This window comes from Clinocottus analis, unplaced genomic scaffold (assembly GCF_023055335.1).
Source record: "Clinocottus analis isolate CAN_PGR_092001 unplaced genomic scaffold, fCliAna1.0.p SCAF_29, whole genome shotgun sequence".
In the NCBI taxonomy this organism is placed as follows: Eukaryota; Metazoa; Chordata; class Actinopteri; order Perciformes; family Cottidae; genus Clinocottus; species Clinocottus analis.
Genome location: NW_027176031.1, coordinates 2,518,846 through 2,540,017, shown reverse-complemented (window position 1 = coordinate 2,540,017; position 21,172 = coordinate 2,518,846).

Here is a 21,172-nt window from a genome sequence, read left to right as displayed (position 1 = left end):
CCGGTTTCAGTTGTCCGGGCGAGGTGTCTTCAACTCACACCTCCGGAAGAAGTTTTCACGCATCCGCCAGGAGTTGTGGTCGGAAGGTCGTCGGTGCCTGTCGCGGCGGTAACCCGAGAACCCGGTGGTGGACACCGGGGGTGAAGGAAGCCGTGAAGCTGAAGAAGGAGGCCTTTCGGGCCTGGTTGGCCCAGGGGTCTCCTGAAGCAGCTGACGGGTACCGGGAGGCCAAGAGGGCTGCAGCTGTGGCGGTTGCGGATGCTAAAACTCGGGCATGGGAAGAGTTCGGGCAGGCCATGGAGAAGGACTTTCGGTTGGCCTCAAAGAGGTTCTGGCAAACCATCCGGCGGATCAGAAAGGGAAAGCAGGGCCTACCCCAGGCTGTTTTCAGCGGGGGAGGGGAACTGCTGACTCGGACTGGGAACTCCTAAACCCAGCCAACATGTCTCCTAGGGAGGGGGCAGCGCCTGAAGACCTTGGGGTGGGTGCACCCATATACCTGGAAGAGGTCACTAAGGTAGTTAAAGAGCTCCTTGGTGGCAAGGCGCCGGGGGTGGATGAAATCCGCCCTGAGATGCTGAAAGCGCTGGACATTGCTGGGCTGTCTTGGCTGACACGCCTTTTCAGTGTCGCATGGGGGTCGGGAACAGTGCCCATGGACTGGTAGACCGGGGTGGTGGTTCCCATCTTCAAGAAGGGGGAACAGAGAGTGTGCTCAAACTAGGGGGATTTTTTATCACACTGCTCAGCCTCTCAGGAAAAGTTTATGCCAGGGTGCTGGAAAAGAGGCTCCGACCGCTTGTTGAACCTCGGATTCAAGAGGAGCAGTGCGAATTCCGTCCCGGTCGTGGAACAGTGGACCAGCTCTTTACCCTTGCGGGACTACTGGAGGGGTCTTGGGAGTTTGTCCAACCAGTCTACATGTGCTTTGTGGACTTGGAGAAGGCTTTCGACCGGGTCCCTCGGGGGTTTTGTGGGGGGTGCTGCGGGAGTATGGGGTGCCGGATCCGTTGGCACGGGCTATCCGGTCTCTGTACGCCTGCAGTAGGCGTTGTGTCTGTAACCTCGGTATTAAGTCAGACACGTTCCCGGTGGGTGTTGGCCTGCGCCAGGGCTGCCCTTTATCACCGGTCCTGTGCGTGACGTTCATGGACAAGATTTCTAGGCGCAGCCGGGGGGTGGAGGAAATCCGGTTTGGGGGCCTCGGGATCACCTCTCTGCTGTTTGCAGATGATGTGGTCCTGTTTGCTTCCTCGGACCGTGACCTCCAGCATTCGCTGGGGCGTTTTGCAGCCGAGTGTGAAGCGGCAGGGATGAGAGTTAGCGCCTCCAAACTCCTTCCGTAATCATTTTAACATATGTCAATGCTTGAGTTTATATCCAATGAGTTTAAACTTGCACTCAATTTAAGTTTCTGCCATGTGGTAATGCTTTTGTCTTTTGATATATTTGAATGCATTATATTATATATTTTCTTTTTTCCATTTCATCTTGTAAAAAGCTTTTTATTTTACCTTTAGGTTTATCTTCAGTAAACAAAAAAGTTACTTAACAAATTTTTGAAATATCCAAAACGACAATATGTCAAAAAAATCTAATTCAAAATGTTTTAAATTTGCTCAACTAGTCATAATGTTGACAAAGTCAAGACCTAATCAGGTTTAGGTTGGACTCTTTCAACACCATAGATTAGCGGTTCCCAAACTCAAGAATGCCGCAGCGCAATTTGAAATCTGAAAATCTTCTGCGGCCCACCCAAACCTTTAATCACAACTCTGATCAAAACATGAACTAGGGATGATTAAATCACCTCGAGAATTTAACCGATAAAAATGTATTAACCCACAATGTATGTTTTAAATACCATTTTCTCCGGAGCTCATATATATTTACTTTAATACTGCAAGGGTGCCCCATTTGACATTGTTTTTTTCACGTCAGTTAACTGTACTGGTCATACAGAAATGTTTTCAAGTCTGTGTTTTAGTCTTTCAGAGCCAATAATTTTGGGCTTATTTTAAGAAATCTTGTCAAGCACAAAAAAGCTTACCCCATTGGCAGATATTTTTGCTTGATATAGGATGATTTGATTGAATATAAGATGTTTTTGCTTCTTTCTCGAAGTACTGTTTTTGCAGTGTGTGCATTGTTTTGCGTATAATCAGCCTATGTGTAGTGTCAAACACCAACGTAATAAGGGAGAAAATACGTTTCTAGTCATTAGTTCTGGGGAAACGGAATTTGTATGAGACAGGGTTGGCCACAGAGTTCGGGATCTGCCTCTCTTTATTGAGGAATTCACAAAGATTGTCAAAGGACTCGTAGTTGTTCTGAACTACTCTTCTGTCCCTCACCACAAGCTTCCTTATTGTGGTTTCTATCTTACTGTGGACATGAAACATGGTTGCTGCTTTTTCTTGGAGGGATAGATTGAGTCCATTTAAGAACCCGAAAATTTCAGTCAAATACGCCAACTTACAAAGCCACATAAAGTCACAGAATTGGTCTGACACTCAAAGCAACCACAAAAAGACCACAAAGACAAAATATCCATAAACCATTGACGTGCAGTGAAGTTCGCGGCCGGTGAGGCACCGACTCTTGAGTCAGATTTACAAATATATTAACCCAATAAAGGAGTTTAACTCACCTTTCAATTGGCTGCTTGCACATTGACGACTGATTGTTTTTCATTTTTCATAAAAGCATTCTTTACACAAGGTGCATATTTGATTCCACCATTTTAAAGTGGATCAGGGAAAGAGCGCATTTGGTGCTCGGTACCCTTTATGTGCCATCGCAATTACACAAATGATACTCATTCAATAGAAATTAAAATAGGTAGTCTATGCATGGTCTGACCATCAATTCTAAATTAAGCCCATTTGTCTCGTTTTGCACAAAATTCTCTATGATTTTGTTGTAAAAGTCCTCCTTATCATTTAGTTTTAACAGTGTAGAAGAAGAGCAACGGCAGAACAAACTTAAACCCGAGGCACTGTCTCACTTACCTCCCCTGACCGCAGGTCCCTGCTACAAACCCGCATAACAGCTGCAAAGAGACAAAAAACGCAAACACACCAGCTATGAAAATGGGGTAAACAACAGAGACACAACATGACTACACAAAGATGTGTACTGACTACAAAGGGACTCGAAAAACAACAACAAAAAGAGGCTTAACTACTATCAAGTCTTGCTCCTTTGTAGAGAGGAGGTAGGGCCCTATGCAAGTCTGTGCCCAGGGGCCCATTCTCTCATAATCTGCTCTTGCCAATGGCTAAAGCTTTGAAGAGTAAAAGCCAAGTTATAATAACTAGTTCACCTTTAAGGCAAAATAAGAGCAGAGAAACAGGAGAGAGAAATACATTACACCTTCTGTTTAGCATGTTTTATTCCACTGCAGCCACTTTGAAATGTGGAGCTGGAAGTAAGTGTCTTCATACTCTGCTGTGCTCTTGGTTTGTGCTTGGTTTTATAGAGTTTAATCATTTTTTTTTTACATATATAAATATGTCTGTGCTGCACTGGAGTAAACTGAACTGAATGTTTAGCATATTCATATTAGCAATAAGCTCAAGACAGCAGAGTCCTGCTATGTATATCTGTCACCAGTTAAACCATGTACAACAATCCTGTATGATTTCAAAACATGTGAGTTTGCATTGTCATTCTTGCTGCATCATATTTTATATGAATACCTGCTCTGCATAACTTAGAACTGATATTGAGCTAAATGGCCACCCCACTTATGATAAGCTTAGCTAACACATTCAAGTAGCTTTATTTCAAAGTTAACATAGGATTAACAGGTATAACATGGATATTTGTGGAATGTGGCGCCATGGCCTAGACCTATCCATTTAAGCCAATATCTACTTATGAAACAGACAGCCAACGGTGGAGCTTTGGCAGGCTGTGGAAGGAACACGTATCTCAACAGCTAACAGCATCTTTAGAAAAGTCAAGAGCACAATATTGAGGAAATGATAGCTGTCAACGAATGTCTCGCACACAAAAACCATACAAGTGAACCCGTTTCCAACAAGAGGAAATGACCAAGCAACTGAAATATCCCAGGACCCAGTTCACTTACACCTTGAATTGGAAATTTAAAGCTAAAGTTCTTTACGTGATTATGGAAGATGGATATATAAATGCTCAGATGAGTGAAATTCTAGAATTTGTGAAAACAAATATGCACAAAGCACAAATCAGACAGAAGATAAATTATGATGAGAACAAAACGGAGCTTTGCTCCTGTGCTAGTACTCCTGTATGTTTCTCTAAACTCCATCTACTTTAGTAATATACTCAATATGGAAATGTTACTCTTTCAGCGACACTTAAAAAACATATTGCCGTTGAAGTCTTACTAAAGTCAAATTGAAATCACATTTAATAAACCCTTTTTGCTGTTACAAATAATATGAATGGGTTTTTATATTACCTTGACAGATAATACTTGTTGTCTAGGTGATTGCTGTTTATATAGCCCAAGATAATGAGGTACATATTAAACTCTGGTGGCGACTTCCTTAATGATCTGAGAAGTCTTCATGAAATAAAACAAAGGGGTACAAAGCTGCTGCCTTCCAAAATTATTCCAGGTGCTGAAGGATCCCGCCTGTCTATACAGCCCACGCAGCTTCTAACAGTTGGTGCGCAGCACCTGGCTGTCAGATTTGTGAAATTAGCTTCAGTATGGACGGTTCCAACTTTCTTCATTTCCAGAGAGACAACGAGAACAGGCCGTCTGCCAGATCTCATTAAGCTCAAAGATATTCAGATGGACAGGCCGGGAGAAGCATCAGATCCTCTCAGATTTAATTTGTTTGGTTCAATCACGGCGGGCTGATCGCTTGTAGACATTCAACCAAACATGAGAAAAATGCTTGATTCACTTGTGTTGACAGGAACTCCTTTCTAACTCAGACAATATGGGTCGACGTTTACACACCATTGTCATCAAATAAAAAACATTGTGATAGTCGCTCTCAGTAAGCCTATAAACATAATTTAACTTCAACAAAAGTATCATCAGACATTCACATCTGTTAACATCTGAAATAGCATCAGCCACATTTCGTCTGTTACCTGATGTTGTGTAAACCGAATATATAATCAATAATGTTGGCTAAGTTGGGACTCAATTATGAGATTCAAGGTAGATACTCTGAACAGATGTTATTTGTAATCCAAAAGTGTTTGATCATTAAACTTGTAAACAGAGCTCCAATCAAGTCCGATGTGTGTTTTTCTGCACATGAAGCTCTTTGAGAAGATGCCGGGCCTTGAAGAAGAAAGACGCAGTGCGCTGATTATAATTGCCTTACCTGAGGGTAGCGTCAAGTGGACCGACTCAAACGATGCAGAAACTCTGCGAATCCCAATTAAATTGAACACAGACCATGAACAAAGCTTTTGCTGTGTGTGTGTTGTTGGGAAGAGAACAGAGTAGTGATTAAAACTGCTTGTTAAGGGGGGAAAGTGTGACTCATATGCCTCAAAGCAGAACAAAATTTGGATATCTAATAAGTGGCTAGGGAATTTCATTTAATCATTTCATTGTTTTAATCTTTCTGTCTGAAATTTAACCCCAAAATTAATTTTCTGTAATGTAGTTCATTGCAAATTGAAGTGCCCTTTTAAGTGGCAGCGGAGTATGGCCAGAAAGTGGCTACCAATTCCAAGATACATAAATATGTAGGTATTCCTTTAAAATGTATTATGCATGATGTTGAAACAGTTGGTGTTAGAAATTATTACAGTCAACCAAAGAAAGCCTTTTAACTTTTCCTCATGCCAAGCCTGTTTTATTTTGTCTTACTATGTAATTCACATTGTAAATTGTCTTCTGTGGCTCTGGATAAACTCTGTCACGGCTGAGATAATAACCACATTGGAGACATGGAGGGCATTTGTCAAGTAAGTATGTTTGGAGCTCGACTCACACAAAGTACTAAAATCAAGATATCTAAGTCTTTGCTGCAACCATGGTGGCCCTCTCTTGAAAACCTAAAAATAAGTCTCTTGTAACTCATGGACTAATGCCGCATTTACACCAAAAGGGTGGCCAAATATTCGCATAGACTACATGTGAAGTCAATGCACAGATACGAATGGTTGCGAAAAAACGTTGAAGATTTGCTTTTTTCTTTTCTGCTTTTTTGCCCGACGCTGAGTTGCGAAAGCCAATCAGTGTTGAGAAGCTCCTGCGTAACAGTGCACAGCGTCTCTCAGTTTGTCCACTATTGAGCAGAAGGGGACAGCAGCTTTTTCTGCTAAATTCATATTTGGAGGGGGCGGGGGGGGGACAATAGTTTTCCTCATAAATCCACCTGCAACCCATCTACTATTAATCAAAGTTTTTATTTTAATGTCCTGACCATGCAGATTATTTAGTGCACGATATCACTGCAATCAGCGCACTACTAATACATATTTTGAATAGCCTATATTTTAATTACTTGCTCAACAAATAGTAGCATCCATATTTTGTGATATATTATTGTTATTATGATTAATCACATATTACCGATATTCTCTGTATATTTTTGTAAAAACAAAGATTTATGATAAAAAAAACTGATATATACATTGTCATTCATACATTGGGCTGCTGCTGTAAACAATGCAACTACACGCCGTAAGGTGAACCCTGTTATCGTTTCATCCCGCTCCACAGTCGTGCATCTACGCGATCTTTAGCTCATAAAAAAGACCGAGTCATGCTAAACTACCAAAAAAAAGTTTGTCGCTGAAATTCCAGTCGATTATTGATGCGGCGATGTTTTATGCCGAACTAGTTTCTTCAGAGCGTAACAGGATATTCGTCGCGAGTGGAGGTGACAAGGTGCTCAGTGTTGTCAGATTGGTGATGGCGTAGTATCGTACCAAAGGCTCAAAATGGTTGTATTTGGAGGATCATTATCGTGCATCTGGCAACCCTGAGATCGGTCGACCAATGACAGCTCTCTCAACAGTCAGAGCTTGCGCAAGAAGATGAATCATAAGATACCGTTTTAAAACTTGTAAGGGCATAATAACTAGTTAGTGAAAGACTCAGTGAAACACAAATATCCAATGAGGCAAAATCACGGACGTTTTTGGAATCCCTGCCGGACGCATTTTTTATGTCTCGAAAAGAGGACATGTCGGGGAAAAAGAGGACGTCTGGTCACCCAGATAATTCTCATTACTCACAAAAGTCCAGTGATCCCCTGTCAGTGCCACATGATCCGTAGCAGCCAAGTCATTTCCCTTTTTGTTCTTTCCAGCTTCATACAGCTCGTGTATTTTTGTCATGATTGTGCGCCTTTGCGGTGCTTTGATGCTCGGGTTCCCCGTTGCCACTGACAAAACTTTGGTGAACCCCTCATCCTCAACAATATTAGTTCCGCAACTGTGCTACTCAGCTTGTCACAGGCAGACTTAGTGAGGGGTCTACGTTGTATAGTGAGGCTGGTTTGACGCATTCCACTTGAACGCACCTCGCCAACGCATGCTTCGCGTTGAGATGTTACTTAAGGCTGGTTGTGCTGGTGAAACGTCAATGTCTTCCCGCAGACTGAACATCTGACATCTACGTCTGACTGCATAAGAGCAGAAATAGTTGAATTTCCGCTCTGATGGAAGCTCATTCTGCGCACGCGTTAAATGCGTTAAAGAATTAACTAATTAATCCTGTAATTTAATCATAATGCGTTAACGCGTTATTTTTCACAGCTCTAATATATATATATATATATATATATATATATATATATATATATATATATATATATATACACACACAGATATAAATAAATATATATATATATATATATATATATATATATACACAGATATATATATATATATATATATATATATATATATATATATATATATATATATATATATATACATATTAGGGCTAGGCAAAGTTACAAAAAAAACTGATTAATCGGATGATTCTTTCTGCGCTAAATTCAATAATGAAGTAAAAATTGCACGCAAAAATTGCACGCTTTTATTTTAAAGTAATGTTATCAGAACAATAAAACAGGCACTCTGGAGCAACAAGAAGTTAACATACATACATATATAGTTCATAAATATGTTTTTTTTTTTTTTCTGAACAGGTACTGTTCAGTCGTAAGGGTGCCTGTGAGGGACAAACCACTCATTCTTTGGTCCATGTTCAGTAGTAAGGGTCCCTGTTAGGGACAAACCACTCCTTCCTTTTTCCATGGTCAGTCTGTTGCTTACTTTATGTTAAAGACCAGCAATTAATAAACTTTATTCAAAAGCAATGTGTTTTTTTATGTTTTTCAGTTCAGTTTTCCTTCTTCAGTGAAAAAAGTCCAGTCTGTGTTGGCTTGAACAAGTGCATTGAAGTCTGGTTGAATAAGGTGGAGATGTGAAGGAAAGCTGACAGGTATCAGCGACAGCTTTGCACGATTAATGTTCAATCCGGAGACGCTGAGCTTGCGGTGCGAGGCTGCCAGTAGATTGACCGCCTGTGAAGCTTTGTGAGGCGACTCAGCGACTTGCGGCAGCTGAGAACAGAAACTACAGAAAAATACGTGCTTTTATGTCAGGCTCTAGTCAACAAATCGTCTGGTGAGACTACAGAAGTGCGCGGCGCACCTAAATTAATCCCCTAGAGAAATTAATCGACAGAGAGCGAGAGAGAGATATTGATATTGATATGTAATATATATATTATATATTCATACATAAACTTAAAGTGCCTGACCAAAAAAAAAAAAAAAGTTGCCACCTGAATTTAACTAAGCAAATACGTATGAGTCTCCTATTGGATAATTACTGAATTAGCGATTATTTTTTTAGCTGGCAACAAGTTATTTAACCCCAACTGGTGCAATGAGTTGCTTCTCATTTCTTAAACAACCATGTCGAACGACAGATCCTGTGGTCGTGAAAAAAAGATGTTAGTCTGTTTGTGAAGGGTCAAATCATTGGCATGTATCAAGCAGAGAAAACATCTAAGAAGATTGCAGAAACTACTAAAATTGGGTTATCAACTGTTTAACGCGTTATTAAAAACTAGAAGGTTAGTGGGGATCCATCGTCCTCGAAGAAGAAATATGGCCCGAAAATAAATCGTGAATGATCGTGACGGGAGATCACATAAACGTTTGGTAAAATCAAATCGAAGAAAAACAACAGTAGAAGAGTAGTTCAGGGAGCATGAGAAATCATTTTTACACATGGAGTCCAGACCTTAACCCCATTGAGAATCTTTGGATTGTGTTGGAGAAGGCTTTGCACAGCGGTCAGACTCTACCATCATCAATACAAGATCTCGTTGAAAAATCATAACTGGACAGAAATAAATCTTGTCACATTGCAGAAGCCATATATATATATACATATATATGTATATATACATATATATATATATATATATATATATATATATACATATATATATACATATATATATATATATACATATATATATATATACATATATTATACATATATATATATATGATACAGATTTATATATATATATATATATATATATATATATATATATATATATGTATATATATTAGGGCTTGGCAAAGTTACAAAAAAAAAGATTAATCGCATGATTCTTTCTGCGCCAAATTCAATAATGAAGTAAAAATTATATATATATATATATATATATATATATATATATATATATATATATATATATACATATATATATATATATATTATGTATTTTATATATTATTATTATACACACAAACACAATCTGCATGACAACATGAAATGCAGCAAATGAGTGCTGAATATAAGAACATTTTTCCTATTGATTAAACAGCTTGACATAAGCAGCTTTTTGCCATCGGAAATGTCATATCAGGATTAAAGCGGTGGGGGAAAAAACTGCCTATATTCAATACAAAATTAGTGATATCAGGTGAAATGTCATAAACAAAGCGCTGTATGAGTTGCTACACAAGCGGTGAAGACAGGAGTTTGATCAACTTAAAGAACTACAACTTATTAACACAAAGGATACATTTAGCTTTCAGCTGTTCCAGAAGCCTTGCCTTCTCGCTCTCTGTCTCCTTGAGGTGCATTTTAAGGTTTGGTAGATCCTCTATCATGCTCAAGCGAGGAGAGAAGGCGCAAGAAGCTTATTGAAAAGCAGCCATGGTCTTCCTTGGGTCAAAGGGAAGAAATAAATACACCTGCATCTGTAATATATATATATATATATATATATATATATATATAGAGAGAGAGAGAGAGAGAGAGAGAGAGAGAGAGAGAGAGAGAGAGAGATTTTTTTGGGCGATTTTTACAAAACCTTTATTGTACAATCAGTGTCAGACATTTATCTTTCACCAACATCATGTCCCCCTAAACACTTCATGGCTCAGCCAAACGGAACGTTGAAAACTAGCTCCTCTCCAGATACATAGCACAGTGCACCATCATAACACCACTTCTGGATGAACTCGTCTATATTATTCATGCTCTTAAAAAATCTAAAATCTACCCAGACTCTGGCTTTGACCAGAGACCTGAAAACAGGAAGTGCCTCCTGACCCGCCCTGCCCTCCACCCTGCGTTTCCTGCTGCTGTAAACTGCCATCTTGGCCTCTCCCAGCACCAGGTTTAGGAGCTGCCACTTGGAGGCGTTTACCTTTCGGTAGCGGACCCCAAAAATAAAAGTGGTCTGCGACCAGGTCTCTCCAAACCTGTTAAAAACAACACGCAGAGCATTAAAAAGACTACCGAGTCTGTCACAATAATAAAAACAGTGAAACACAGTCTCCACAGCTTGACAATAAGGACAAATATTAGAAACACTGGGGTTAAGAATGGAAATAAAAGCGTTCACCGCAACAGCACCATGTAAAACCCTCCATTGAAGGTCCGCAGTCCTCTTCCTGATAGGGGTTTTATATAACCCTCTCCACCCTGGCTTCACCTCAGGCCCCACCCCCAGCTTTTGTCTCCATACTGTGTCCATTCTCCCGATAAGTTCGTCTTTGCTTGACAGTTTTACACATAGTGTATAGATGGACTTCCGTGTGGCTGTGTTAAAGTCCACTCCCTTCTTGTCTGTCCCGCTCAGCAAAGTTCCGGGGGCCCCACTCAGGTCCGGAATGAAACGCAGCTCTGGAAAGGGGTCTGTGGGGTCCGCTACCTCCTCTCCTTCGCTGTATTCATGCAGCAGTCTTCTCTCTTCCCTCGTCAGTCTCTCGGCCCACTTTCTCAGGATGCCTCCGCTCTGCCGAATGGATTTTAGCCCGAGCAGAGAAGCCAGCGCCGGTGCATCTGCTAGGTCAGGACCAGCGACATTCACCAGTTTCCTCAGAGTGACGACCCCCGAGGAGCACAGCATGCTGCTGAGCCCTGGTGTCGTGCTGTCCTGTACGTCCATCTTGGCCCCGTTTACCAGAGGCTCCTCCAGCAGCCAGTGCAGTGATGCTGCTGGCTCCAGTCTCCTCCATTTAAAGGAGTTCCACATTTTGAATACTGACTGGTAAAAAGGAGACAGCCCACCCCATCTAAAAAGGTTTAAATCCATCAAAAAGAGTGCAGTGTCTACTCCTAGGCCTGTGGCATTCTTTAAAATGCAGCTGGCCACGCCCCGCCACACCACATCTGTCGGGCCTGTCAGGTCCTTCTGTACAAACTGAAACCTGAAGGTCGCCACCGTGCTGTCAATGTGGACCAGACCCTGCCCCCTCCTCTTTCTTTAAACACAGCACCCCCTGAGGGACCCAATGCAATTTATCCCAAAAAAAGTCTACCAAGATGGCCTGCAGCTTTCGTGTGAGGCCTCTAGGAGGCTCCATACAGGCTAACTTGTGCCACAGAGTAGACGCCACCAGATTAGTAATCACCAGAGTCTGGCCTATGTACGACATCTGTGGTTTCAGCCACTTCCATTTCGCCAAGGTTCCCTCCACTCTCCCCACCACACCCTCCCAGTTTTTCTTCACAAACTCTTCATTCCCAACATACACCCCCAGGTATTTCAACCCATCTCTCTTTCAGGTCAACCCCCCGGGTAGGTTGGGCAGACCCCTCCTCCAACTACCCACTGCCAGAGCCTCGCTCTTCACCCAGTTGACTCTTGCAGCTGAGATAGTGCCGAAGTCGCTAACGATAGTTTCTAGTATGCTGACCTCCTCTTGGTTTTTAATGAAGATAATGACATTGTCAGCGTATGCCGATAAAGTAAACCTCTGAAGCTCTGTTAGACTCAACCCCTCAATGTTCTCCCTGATCCTACCTAGCAAGGGCTCAATAGACACTGCATACAACATCCCGGAGAGCGAGCAGCCCTGTCTCACCCCTCTGTGCACCCTGAAAGGAGCACTGAGACCTCCGGTAATCTTTAGTACATTCTCAATGTCTTGGTATAAAACCTTGATCATGGCTATGAGACCTGGGTTGAGGCCAAAACTGAGTCTTTCAGATGTATGGGTGTTCAACCCGGTCAAAAGCTTTTTCCTGGTCTAACGAAATGAGACCAGTTTTTATGCCCAAAGAACCAGAGATGTCCAAAATATCCCGAATTAAGGACACATTGTCCAGAATGGACCTACCAGGCACACAATAGGTTTGGTCTTGGTGGATCACCTGGTCCATCACCTCCCTCAATCTGTTGGCGAACGCTTTGGACAGGATCTTATAGTCCGAGCACAGAAGGGACACAGGACGCCAGTTCTTGATCTCCTGGAGATCGCCCTTCTTTGGCAGGAGAGTTATCACCGCTCTCCTGCAACTTAGAGGCAGCGACATGTCCTTAAAACTGTCATTAAAAACGCTTAACAGGTCCTCACCCATTTCACTCCAGAATTCTTGATAAAATTCCACAGGAAGCCCATCGATGCCCGGGGCTTTCCCCCCTCCATGCCCTGCAGGGCCGTGTACAGCTCCTGCATCTCCAAGGGAGCCTCCAACCCGGCGTTCACATACTCTGGCACTTTGGGCAGCTCTCCACAAAAGGACTCAAATGTCTTATTGTTCTCAGTGTACTCACTGCAGTAGAGCTGTGAGTAGAAATCCACAGCCCTCCTCCGGATCTCCTCACCGTCCCTGAACTCTCGTCCAGTGGCAGAGCGCAGCACATGAATGCTCCTGCTCTGTCTGTTCCTTTTCTCAAGGCCGAAGAAGAACTTGGACGGTGCCTCCATCTGAGTTGCATTCATGAAGCGTGACCTCACCAGCGCCCCGTGTGCCTTAGTGCCCAGCAGGTCTGTCAAAGCAGACTTTTTAGATTTGAGATCTTCAATATGAACTTGATTTCCAGTGAATTCTGCTAAGTTCTGCAGCACCACAATTTCAGTCTCTAGATCTCTCATAGATTTGGTAATATCCCATGTGACATTGAGAGTGTACTGTTGACAGAGCTGTTTTATCTCCGCCTTCCCACAATCCCACCACAGCTTCAAGGATTTATAATCCTGTTTTATACCCCTAAAACCATTCCAAAAAAACCTTGAAATGTGCATCGGATAAGAGAGTAGTGTTAAAATGCTAATATGCACTTCTGGGCTTTAAGTTAGTGATTAAAAACATTGCATATAACCAGAGTGTGGTCAGTAAAACCAACAGGGACCATGCTGCACTTCCTTACAATGTTAAAATGGTGTTTAAAACAATAAAGCCTGTCTAGTCGAGCTATGGAAACCAAATTTCCCCTAGAGTGAGCCCAAGTACATTGTCTCTTGTCCCCGTTAAGCCTCCTCCACACGTCGACTCGCTCGTGCAATTCTATCAGCTGCCTTAATGCGTTCTGTGATGGGCTGTGAGGCTCCAGGTGGTTCCTATCTAGCAGGTCATTTTGTGCAGTTGACCTGCAGTTAAAATCTCCTCCTACAAATAACAAGTCCTCTGCACTCACTCTGCGTAGGACGTTGCCTAAAACCCTTAAAAAAGTCACTCGCTCAGGCCCCAAAACGGGAGCATAAGTGTTCAGGAACACAACATGGATGTGCTTAAACTTGGCCCTCACCAGCAGAAGCCTGCCCTCCACCACTTACTCCACCTCCACCGACTCCGGTGTGAAGCTCTCTGAGAGGAGGATTCCCACTCCCCCACTGATGGTGCTCTTGTGACTCAAAGGCATCACTATCAGCAGAGTCCTCCTCCCTGCCGGACCCAGACACTGCTGCCCTCCTTGCAGCTCCTTTTGAGCCCACTGCTCCTCTTTTTGCCTGCGAGCTGTCGGCTCCCCCCCTGCTCTTCCTCTTGAGAAGGCCGGCTTTCAGCCCCTCCTCCTCTGCCTCCATTTCAGCCTCACCTCCCGGCATCTCACCGTCCACCCCAACTTCTTCCCCCTCACCATCTTCTGCCTGTTTACCTGCCTCCTATAGGCCTCCCCCTGTCCTCCAGCAGACGACTGCTCGTCCTGCCCCTCCTCACCTGTCTCATCCACCTCCTTGACACCACCTGTCCCCCCCTCCTCTGTTTGACCCTCATCCACCTGTGGCTTCCTTGGCTCCTCCTGACCACTTTCCCCCACCTTTTGGACCCCACCTACCTCTTCCTTCCCTCCACGACCGTCCCGTGAGTCTCTGACACCCTGGTCTTGGGCCTCCGCCGGCGGCGCTCCGCCAGCAGGACCCCCCCCCACCGGCGGCACCCCGCCAGCAGGACCGCCCCCCGGCGGCGCCCCGCCAGCAGGATCGTCCGTCGGCGGCGCCGACGGACGATGTCGAGGTCTCTGTCTCTGTCGTTCAGCACCATTAGTAACTGCCTCCGGTGCGACACCACGTGCTTTAAGAGTGGTGACTTAAAGCCTGAGGAGACTTTTCTCATCTGAGATACGATCTTTCCATATTTCCCCAGCTCCCTGCTTAGTGCCTCATCTTTGATGAAAGGCGGCACGTTACCCACCGTAACCCGGACTGCCGGCGTGGAGATCGGCATCACAGGCACCAGTGCGCCGTTCACCATAATCCCTCCCACCTCACCATGTTAGCTTTCTCTACGCTGTCCAAAAACAGCACCACCATGCCGCTCATGCGGGCAGCGGACACCACGCTGCGGTGCCCTACCACCCGCCCTATGGCCAGCCCGCACTCCTCCGCGGAGCAGGGGGATCTCTAATAACTAATAATCTGTTCTATATCGCTGCAACACACGCTCTCAGCTCCGAAACACATCCGCACTTCCTCTCAGAGAGAAAGAGAGAGAGAGAGAGAGAGAGAGGGAGAGAGATAGATAGATAGATAGATAGATAGATAGATAGATAGATAGATAGATAGATAGATAGATAGATAGATAGATAGATATGTACTTTAATCTCTAAGGGGAATTTTTTTTTGTCCTAGTAGCGTCCCACACTTACAGACATCAAATGGAATAAACTAAATACACAAAATAAAATAAGAACAGGGATGACAAATATATACAAAATTAGAAATATATATATATATATATATATATATATATATATATATATATATATATAAACACATTTTAGAAATATATATATATGTATAAACACATTTTAGAAATATATATATATATATATATATATATATATATATAGAGAGAGAGAGAGAGAGAGAGAGAGAGAGAGAGATAAACAAATAAAATCAAATAACTGCAGTGTATTAAGAGATTAAATGTAAACGGAAATGAAATTAAATGTAAACAGAGAGTGCAAAATATGTAACACATATATATATATATATATATATATATATATATATATATATATATATGATGAAAGGCGGCACGTTACCCACCGTATATATATATATATATATATATATATATATATATATATATATATATATATATATATATATATATATATATGCGTGTGTGTGTGTAAAGTGAAACTTAATCTGCAGATCTGGCCAGAGGTGATTTATTGTAGAGTCTTATAATAGTTTCTTCAATGTCCTCCTCTCCACCACCTGTTTCAGATGCTCCTGCTTGCAGCCGATGATGGAGCCGGCCTTCTTAACCAGTTTGTAAAATCTGTTGGTGTCACAGGCTCCAATGCTGCTCCCCCGGCAGACAATGGCGAAGTGCAAGACACTGGCCACAACCGACTGATAGAACATCTCCAGCATCTTACTGCACACGTTGAAGGATCAAAGCTTCCTCAGTAAAAAGAGTCGACTCATGCCTTTCTTGTAGACAGCGTTAATGTTGGCCTTCCAGTTCAGTCGGCGGAGCCACCCGGGTACTTGTACTCCTCCACCATGTCCATGTACTCTCCCAGGACACGGAGAGGTCAAGGAGCTGTCGTCTTCCTCTTAAAGTCGACTGCCATCTATCTGGTCTTGCTCACGTTCTTAATTAGCCTGATTGACTCATTTTAATGACAGATTTTTTAGAAAGACAAGAGATGTATGCACTTCTCTAATATAATAGTCTTAATATGATTAGTGGAACCTGGATGTGATCTGTCAGTGCGTTTCCATGACGGTATCAATTCAAATCTTGCTTTACTCGGACTATGCTATCTTTTCGGGCAACTGCTATTATCCTAATATACATGGCGGTAATAAATCGAATCATTGGCCAAAAACATGTCAGATCCGATACGATAGGTGGCGCTGTTTTCATTACATCTAGTGGTGATACAGCCATCTCCGCTTCAACTCTTCACTCTTCTTAATGGAGAGAACCCCGCTACTTTCGGTGGTTGTCGGGGAGGTAGCGGAGAGCAAACAGGAAACTAGCAGCAGCGCAAGCTGGCTACACGGCCACTGTCTCTTTGTGATGGGAACAGGGACTTTAGCCATCTATACTAGAATGTTTAAAGTTAAAGGACATTTTTACATGTTGACACTTTTTGTTACTTTTTAATATCATGTATATAGCCTATTATGCACATGCTTTGCTGATTAATTTGCCAAACAATAACATAATATAGAAAACAATCTAACAGAACAAACAAATATGATCCATAAATTGCACTTATTGGTGAACTTAGTATAAAAGTATAATATTAATGTAATATTTTGAGATCACATGCACTAATCAGAGGTGACTTTTTCATTTAATCACAAATCATCTGCAATTTACTAGTTATTCACTACTCAAGTCCTTTTTCCAGTAAATACAATACTCTTACTCAAGTTGTTATTTTGATGATTAGTTTACTTGAGTACTTTTTCTCCCCATCACTGAAGAAAACCATAACGTAATGTTATGAAGCGTAGAAAGCCAGTAAATGAGTCAAATGTAACACGCACTTTATTCACACACTCTTCTTGCAGTGTAGGAAAGCACTTTGTCCAAACTCATTCTCTGATACCAGTGTAGCATTATTGCAGTGTGGCATTAGGGCGCTAGCTAGCTAACTAATGTACAGCGGGCTAGTTTGGCTCTGTTAGAAAAGCCCTTCAACACAATTCTTCACTGTGCATGATCCCGTCTGCTCCTATTCTATTTCTATGAGCAATGCTCTCCAAAATTATGTCATTTGAAGTTTCCCTTTCACACATCTTCGGCCGCTCCCCCCAACTCCGTGGAGCTCTGCGCTATAGGTGCACCAACATTACGTAACTGTTCCGATTGTGAAACACAGCAATTACCCCAACTGTTGTCTGCTCGCGACAATGGCCCTGGGACAGCGGCAGCACAGCTAGATCAAACAGTTGTGCTAAATTAAAGAGCGGGTTATCAGACCAGGCAGGCGTGTTTGATGTGCAGAGATGAGATGCATTATTATGGTAAATAAGCCTTTGTTATCACACTATTCCTACAGGGCTCTCTGGCTGAGCAGCCCACAGTAGTGTATGCCCTTGGTCAGGCAAATACAGTGCATGCACCCACAAACACACACACACACACACACACACACACACACACACACACACACACAGTGTGCATAAACACTCTGTTGATCCTTTAAACTCCAAAGAGCCGCCTGCTCTCCAAATGCCAGTCTCAGGCATAATTTGTTTGTAATCATTTGTAAAGAGCGGGAAAATGTCACCGTTTTGTAACGCGGATGAATTACAATTGATTTCCAATCAGCATTCAAACTAAATGCAAGTTTTTGCCTTGTTTTTTTGTTTAGTTTTTTGGTTCAGATCAGAGGAAACATAATGCAGCATTAAAGACGCAGAAACAGACCCTGGAGTCTATAGGCGGGACGCCACAAAGCACACCGATCTGGATTTTTGCAGTTCTTATCATGCATTCATGGCACGGAAATAAACAATGAAAGCAATCACATGCTACAAAACTATAAAACATTAAGCACTGCTGAATGACTCAAAATCCTAATTGGTGCTACTGGAGGCAACACGTACAAACAAAATAATACAATAAAGAAAACATGGGCACAATATTCTATTTCATAAAAGTGTATGTTTCTTTTTCTTTTTTCTATTTTGCTGAGGTTATTATAGGCAGAGTAATGACTTAGAATGAAAGAGAATACTTAAAAGTGTCCTCAAATGTTATGGTAAATGACATCTTTAGCTTACTGAAGTATGCACTTACCGATCGCATCTCTTGCACAATAAGAGTAGAGTTTTGTCTCTGATTCCCATATTTACACGAGTGTATAAACGCACAGTAAAGTTTCAGGGCTGAGATTTGTGGTTGCTCTAAAAACACTTAACTCATGTCAATCCCATTGAAGAAACTGCAGTAGGAGCAAGCTCAATTCGTGGCACCGGCACCTCATAGAGGCATGTCCTGCTTTCATTGCAGATGCCACTCAGGACATAGAGGCACTTCCGGTTCACTTCCGGTTTCCAACTCAGATGCCACAAATTATGTAGGCAGTTGCCACTAAATCTACGAGATGCTATGGCTGGCTTTTGCCACTAGTTTTTAAGTCGTGGCACTGGCACCTTGTAGAACGCTGGTGTCAGACCCGTTTTCAGTGAGTCACAGGGCTTTGCGTGGGCAAAAATAACCCTGTGCTTTTATTTTGAAGGGAATTTTTAATGCAGCAGAGTGCACTCTTTACTTGCATGAGTTTACACGCCAGACTATTTGATAGGTCGCTACTGTAAGCTATTGTATTTCGTATTTGGGCGGCGCTCTAGCAAGCAGTGTTGAAGTGTAAGTTTCTGAGACTTTTATTATGAAGGGTAAAAACAAAAAAAGTAGTTGCCGGCTTGGCTGAACTAACAAGCATCGGGTTGCTTTTTTATTATTATTACACAATATAGGTGCAAGAGGAACCCTCGGCTACACTACTATTTGTGTATATACAAGCTTCCGCTTCCCAACTCAGGAACCTGCGGGCAGTTGCCACTAATTTTGGGGCGACTCTAGCTCGGGGATGAGTGGTCGTCTCGTTACCGCAACAAGGTACCCGATTCGATCCCAGTGAGAGGTCTCTTAGGTTAGTGAGTTATATGATGTCGCCCTAGTAGTGTCTCCTCCACCACTCTGATATATTCTATTCTGGTCTCCGCCAAAACTGCACTCATAACTTGTGGCTTTGACACATTTCTCTAATTTCAGCTGAAATGTACTTATAAAGGCATTATGGTCTTACATATTATAAATAATTGGCGTCTTAACCCCAAATTAACTTGTTCATACGCTAAGATCTTCAAGAACAAATTTGCGGTCTGTATCTATGTCAAAACCTAGAAGCTAGAATCTCAGAACTTACTGATGACCCCTTTCCCACTGAGGTTTATGTGCACATGTTGAGTGAAATGCTGATTATGTTACTGTCTTTTTTTTTCATTTTGTTGATAGATTTGACAACATGCATTTTTGTTGACCTGACGGGTTGGGTTCTCCCCTTGCTGTGCTGCCCGGTGCATTTCCTCCACTGTAGTGTGGCACGCCGGTTCCGGTCGTGTGCTTTAAAAGCGCCCGTGCCCGGACCTCGGTGCTTCCCAGGGCCGTGGAATATGTGCTTGGTGTAATGCGCCCCCCTGCTTCCGACACGACTGTCCACAGGTGCCCACTGTCCTTAGTGCCGTGTTGCGTCGCCAGGGCGGGGATCAGCCCACGTAAAGGGCGTCAGGGGTGTGCACCGATGTCGGCAACCCAGCCGACTTGTCTTAAAACACGGACCAAGGAGTCCGCACACGCGAGTCGGAGGGTCTCTGAAACCTCGTTGCGCAATAAAAGTGTGACGCATGCCTCGCACCATACTCACAGAGCCTGCTTCTCTTTTTTTTTTCTCGTCATGTGGAGCGGTCAGTCCCCTCGCCCCGTATGCTTGTGGTGGAGCTGTGTGGCGGAGCGAACTGTAAGAGTGTGTCGGTCTGTGACACTTTTTTTTTGCTGCTATCACAGCTGGCCTAACGGCCAATACCACGGACCTCCACTAGTGTTAGCCTTTTTTTGCTTACTAGCCTACCAACTTAAAAATGATCAATTACATTCTGCACCTGTTTTGCATTTCTGTATTTGGTAGCATTTTCTCACTTTGCAGCATTAAATGATGACGATTTTAATTTGAGTTAAACTTCTTCACATATACACATGAAACGTGGCTTCTGCATTAACCCATAAGCATCAGGAGCAGTGGCCCGCTATGAGTTGCCATGACTGCAACTTGGGGTTCAATGTTCCACATGCGGATAATAGGACCCAAGGACGGAACCCCTAACCTTGTGGTTACAGCATGATTTGCTTCAGCCCTCAGCCACACTGAGATCTCAGATCCACTGGACAAACTGAAATCTATAAGAAATATTGTCACTTTTCTCAATTTTTTCTTAAATCGATAAGAAATATTGTCACTTTTCTCACATTGCTAAATATTCATATTAAATTAGTCAAATACGCAATGGGCTACATAGATAACCAACTTACTGTTAGATGGATGGAGAAATTAATACATAATGCACCACTATTCAGTCCACCTAGAAATAAAGGAAAGAGGAAAAAAGCACAGAAATAAGACATTTCCTGGAGGAATATTTGAAGAGATAAAAGTTTGATTTCCTTCTCATTAGCATGTTTGGCGGATTGCAATGAGACTGTGACAGCTGTTTATCTTCTACCTGTATGTTTCCCTGCTAGACTTTGGAGGCTAGCAATATTTAAGCCCAAGTGTCAGCTGTTGTCAACTTTTTGCCTTAATAAGCTTGTTCTGCTTTCAGTCGTAGAAAACTAATTCAATCAAGCGACAAATAAATTCCAGAGTAATTACTTGTGAGCGAGAGCTGATGTATGTTTCAGCAATTATATTAGTCAACTTAGCGAGAACAGTCACAGAAAGTAATGAATAAAGACTCAAGAG